This window comes from Alligator mississippiensis, chromosome 8, assembly GCF_030867095.1.
Source record: "Alligator mississippiensis isolate rAllMis1 chromosome 8, rAllMis1, whole genome shotgun sequence".
In the NCBI taxonomy this organism is placed as follows: Eukaryota; Metazoa; Chordata; order Crocodylia; family Alligatoridae; genus Alligator; species Alligator mississippiensis.
This window is the reverse complement of record NC_081831.1, coordinates 78,389,112-78,395,130: the sequence shown is the minus strand read 5'-3', so window position 1 is coordinate 78,395,130 and position 6,019 is coordinate 78,389,112.

Sequence of the window (6,019 nt, the reverse complement as noted above, 5' to 3'; positions counted from 1 at the left end):
ATGCTGCGAGCAATCACTTATAAGAGCACTATGAAAAAATATTCATAGTCAGGGACACTGGTAGACTCGGGGTCTCTCTGTGTGAGGGGTGAGAGGAGGCAGCCGCATCCCCATTCCCATCTAATTGACAGGATAATTTAGGAGTGGGAAATACTACTTCTGAGGTCCCAAGATTGAGTTTTACTGGTTAACCCCTACACAATAGTTTTAGCTACCAAAATTCAGAATGAGAGTTTATCCTCATTTATATAGGCAGTTAAGATGTAACGCAACCTATTTTTCAAAAAATAATTCAGTTTTGGACTTGATCTGCTTGGGAAACAGCTTATGTTAGCAGAGATGTATTTGGTAGCTGTGTTGGTCTGGGACAAAAAGTAATGCAAAACTCTAGAGCTCTTGGTTCAGAAATGATACCTTTTATGAGACCAACTAAGAAATCGCAATATATTTTCTATCTATGGGGACTTTTTATCATCTTTAATTTTTCCTGAGCCTAAGGAAGGGTGTGCGAGCCCAAAAACTTGCAAAGAAAGGTATTATTTTTTGCGATTTCTTAGTTGGTCTAATAAAGGTATCGTCTCTGAACCAAGAGCTCTAGAGTTTTGCATTTCTTATGTTATCAGAACACTTAGAGCAGTTTTTTCTAAGCATGGATTGATGCTAGAAGTTCGCCATGGGTGACTGGAGCCACTTTAGTCAGAGGGGACACATGCCCCCCCAGCAATCAGTCAGCAACTGGGGGGAGGGGGATCCCCCCACATCCAATCTCGCTGACCGGGGTGGGGGGGTGGCTGTGGCCGCTTCCAGAAGTGACTGCAGCTGCTTCCGAGAGCGCAGCACCCCGGCTGGCGCTTGCAAGGGGGGCACCAGCGCTCCCGCCTGTACTCCCTGCCTGCCACCTAAGTGGTTTCCCACATTTGTCACCTTTAAAGGAGAATCCGTTTTAAAAGTTTGTTTGCAACCCTTTCATATATTCTTGCAACCCACTTCTGGGTCACGACTCACAGGTTGAGAAACACTGCTTTAAAGTACAGCCAAGTCTCCTGGACTCCTCTCCCCCTCAGATTGGCAACTGCAATGTCCTTGCAAAGCACCAGCTAATGGTCTGATAGTATTTTCCCAACCCCTGCCAGCCCATCCAGTAACACCTCATCCCTGATTGCAGGCTTTGAGATCCTAACAGTTGGGCAGTTGTCAGGTGAGGGGATCGACACAACTTACCCAACCAAACTTACTGGGGAGCGTGTTAAAGTTGACAACTCAGTGTTGACACCGACCTCAAGCTCAGGCGTTTTAACATCACAAAAGAGGGAGCCTCCTGGTGAAATCTGTCAAGCAAGAGCATTCCTTGGTCTGGAGCGTGAGTTAACATGCACCTGCCCTTAGTTGTTTCCATCCCAGCAGTTGCTTTGTGCCTTATAGTTAGGCTTGGCAGAATTTGATTTTTAGTATTTTATAATCTTGTTGGATAAAATCCATGTTTCTTTTTCAGCATTTATTTATTTTGATCAATCTAAATTTTCAGGATTGCATAAAATTAGGGAGGTGGGGGCAGACAATTTGTTAATGACAGTACAGTATTATTATAGTGCAGTTCAGCTGCCCACCACAATGGATGTAACTACTGTAGGACGGATGCCAGCTGGGCGGCAGAGCTGCCATCAGTCTTGCTCCACTCACCTGTAGTTCCCTCGTCCACTTTTTCACTTCCTCTTCCTTTGTTCCCAGTCCCCTGGGGTTTCTGGGAGTTGCAGTCTAAAGTCCAATCAGCATGGTCCTGTAGGACTGCTCCCCTTGTCATCACACGCTTCTTTAGCCATCATGTTTCTTACATTCCCTTTTTATCAATTTTCACGATTAACGATGGAAATAGGTTTTCGCTGGTCTGTGCGTGTGAGGTGAAATCAAAGTTTATCAGCATTTCCCGATAAAAGACCAAATCCTGCCAACCTAGTTATAGGCTTGTGGTGGACCACGAATATAAAATGCAAAATGATCCAGTGCTAATGTTGAGCAGAGCAAGGAATTATTTTTTCCGCCTATAAAAGTTGGAGATTTATCGGTTGGGGGGGGGGGGGGAAATCCCCACTCTCAAAATGAGAGAAAAAAAAGTTGGAATCTGGGAAACTTGTGAACAGATCACCTGAGAAATACTTCAGATGAGGTCCATCGACATGTTCTGCTTCAGTAGTTTTGATAGGTTTTGTTTTACCATCAAAGTTTTGTGGCACTTGGGTTCCAAAAAACAAAACCCCATTAAAGCTGTTCTGAATTGGAAGAGTCACCAAAACTTCCTTGAATTCACCCACAATGCTGAGCCTCTGACACCCCCGAGAGTAATGGTTGAGTAGTTACAGTAACAGATGCATGGGCATTAATACCAACCTCTGGCTTCTTTACTAGTCATTCCACCCAGGAAGAGCACACAACACCAAGTGCAGATGCTTCCTCAGCCTAACGAAGGGTATTTATACCCAAAAGCTTGCAAAGAAGAATTTTTCCGACTATTTGAGTTGGTCTCATAAAAGATATCGGATTTACCCAAATAACCTTGTCTGGGCATTAATGAGGATTTGTAAGCCATAGCAAGCCACCATTGCAGCTGGCATTGCAGATCCAGGGCCCAAAACAGGTAAGCTAGATAAAGACAGGCCTGTGGTCCGGTACCTGAGGCACTGCAGACGTGTTCTGCATCAGCACGCTCCACAAACCTAGGCATGAGTGCAGAATATGCCTGTCCAACTTGCAGTACATGGTAAGATTTTGGGTTGCACACAAGGGTGGCCTCTCAGCAAGGTTTCAAACCAGCGTGCCCATCAGTGTGGCCTCTCAGCAAGGTGCTTGGAAAAAAACATAGATCCATCTCTCAGCGCAGCCAGCCAGAACAAACTGCAAGTTCCCATTAGGATTTTACATGCATTTTTGCATAGAGCTATAAAGACTTTGATTGCAGAAGAACCTGCAACTAGGAGGAGGGGGGAAAGGGGCCAAGGAATGGAAGCAGGTTTCTCACTCCTCAGCAAGCAGCCCCCTGCGGATGGGGTGACCCCAGAGCATCCCCCAAGGCAGTTTTGCACAAGTTTTGAAAGTCGGCACTGCAGTCGCAGGCATTTCAAAGAGCTTTACCCTAAGCCTGCTCCATCTTTATGTGGGGACCGCTGGCTTTGACTGCACCACCGAACAATATTTAGTTTTCCTTAAACATGTGAAATCCACTTTATTCTTCCTCCTGTATCAATGGAAACGCAATTTTTGTGAGTTCTGGAAAATTTAGTAGATTTGGAAACTATTTCTGTAAAAATCCTTTATCTGCCTCCCTTCAGAAGTGCAGCAAATCCTAATATGATTTATCGAATGTCCTTGCTTCCGAAAGGCATTGTGGCTACTGAAATAATGAACTACTTGAAAGTCACATTTAATTTACTTCCAAAGAAACAAGCTAGCATTGCTCGAGGTTGCTGGGGAAACAGGAAAGCTTCTTTAGATCAGTTTGCGGCAGAGAGAACTTGCTGATATTTTGCAATTTGCACATGCTCATCATAACTTTAACAATCTCCTATTTTCAGAAGCCTGTTTCGGGCTTTGTATTAAATATTCATCTTCGCCCCTGCAACGTGGCCTTGTTTTCTGGTGTGGATTCAGATTTATAAATCTGGCTTTTAAAAAAATAAGCTTCTTTATCAGAATCATATACATTTTTAATTCCTTTCTTGGGGACCGTTGGATCAAAAATGCATCCAATTTCGGTCCTGGAGAAGCCCACCATATACATGAAAACTCATTTCTTGAGCTTCCAGAGCATCACAGTGAGATATTATTTTAGGTGAATCAGGCCCTTTTAAAAATCTTTTCCCTGGTCACTTCTGGACTTTCCTGACCCGAAGAAAAGTTTTTCATGTTTCTAAGCTCTAATTCACTCACCTGATTTCCTTGCTGTAGGCATGCAGGAGAAAAACAATCACTTTTGCAAGCGATGTGCAAGTTTGTTGCTAAGCCTCTTACTGGAGATGAATATTGTCACCCCTTTCTAGAGGTGACAATATACAACTACGAATTAACATACGCATATCCTACCCAAAATTACTTGGGGGTTTGCAAAAGTCAGAACAAATGGATCCGCTGTAGAGGGAAGCCTGTACTTTCTTTCCTTTTATTGTGGATAGAGAAATGCATCAGCTTCCAGATAATCGGGCACAGGTAATTTAGATTAAGAAATCTGTCCTGCTTTATACACCTGGGTTAAGTGAGAAGTTCAGATTCACAGTGATGCAGCTGAGATGCACTCTCCATACGCAGATCGTTGCTTTTATCTGTTAGTCAAAAGAGCCTTTGCTCATAAAAGCCAGCTTTATGCAAGGGATCAATTTACTGAAATCCCATCAGCCACATTAATTATATGAGCAAGAATGTGAAGTTATCTATGCATTATTGTTGTTCATAGATCACCCACTCATTTGACTGCTGGATTCTGTTAATCATGAATTTAGTTTAAAACCCCCCACAATTTAAATATATGAAAAATGGTAAGTGCTTGATTCCAGACTATTCCTAGGGGAATGGCGATGGATTTACATACTGGACACGCGTGGAGAACTTGCTGGGGACAGTATTTGTATTACAGGATACAACTTGTATACGATAGTATGTGAACTACAGTTTCACATGACACACCAGTTAAAGCTATGGGACTTTTTAACAGAGCCCCGTGCCAGCGTGACCGAGAGCGGGGCATTCTGCGTGCTCACTAGTCTATTTATTGCGAGTCAGCTTTCGGATGAGAAGAGGGCATGGTTTTCTTCCAGATTCTCCCACAAACTTATTTCAGCTTTAGGTATCATCACCAGCCCATTGCGAATTGTGTTGCCACTGTGGCTTGTTCCCTGACTCCTTGCCGCCCTTTCATTGTGGCTCCCTTGACATTCTTTGCATAACCGCATATTTTAAAGTCCTCCTGTGATTTAAACTCTGTCTCTGCCTAGTTCCATCTGGAACTACCTTGTCTGCAATTTCTGCCTTTCCAGTGAATAATAAAAAAAAATCAAGGAATTAGGGGAAGAGCTCTGGGATGGGGAGAAGGTGAAAGGTGGCACTTTCTTCTGTTTGGTGTTTGTACAGCACCTAGCACCACGGGCTCCTTCTGCAGAACTAGCTGCAGAATGTAATTCATAAAAAAACTACAAGAAAGGGTAAAATGTCGAGACAATGGAACAAATGAGGTCATCGCTACCCTTTGTACATGGGAAAGGGTTCGTGATTAAATGAAGGACTCTAAGACAGGAGGGAAAACTGTCTTCCACCGGACTCCTGTGTGTGCTTTTCATGGGAGTCCTGCAATAGCTAGAAGGAAAAAGGTTTAGGTCTCTGCAGGAGGTCTTCTATAGCTGCAGGGCATGCATGCTTCTTGCTACTGCCGGAGAAAGGGCAGGTTGCAGACAGGCTGCCTCTCTTCCAAATGTGCTAATGTTTGGAGTAGTGGAAGCATATTATGCGCTATTCAAAATCTCCTCGATCGTTCTCTTGCAAATGCAAATATTCCAGGCTGGCAGCAAGGTGGCAGGAGTGAAACCACCTGATGAGGCCTGATCAACCACATAACACAAATGACAGTGGTCAAAGAGCAGTGGCAAGTCAAAGGAGGACTCGTGACCTGCATATCATTTGCCCAAACTATGTGGCAAAACATGAACACCAACTGCAGGGGAAGGAAACCAGGTACGCACAGGAATTCCAGTATACACAGGAAAAGCAGAATTCAGAGTACTGGCCAGCCAGGTCCCCTCTTAGGCCTGTGGCGTGCCTAAAATTAAATCCCAGGAGAGGATGGGGGTTACATCTGGTGATTATTGCCCGATGCAAAAAATAAATAAATACATAATAATAATAAAAAAAACCCCTCTGGTTAACCGATGGGCGCATGCTACCCTGAGACAGAAACACACGGAAGATGCGGCCCTTGAGTTTGATGTCAGTGAAATGGGCCCAGTGCACCCCAGCCCAGTGCATGCCTCACTTGGTTCAC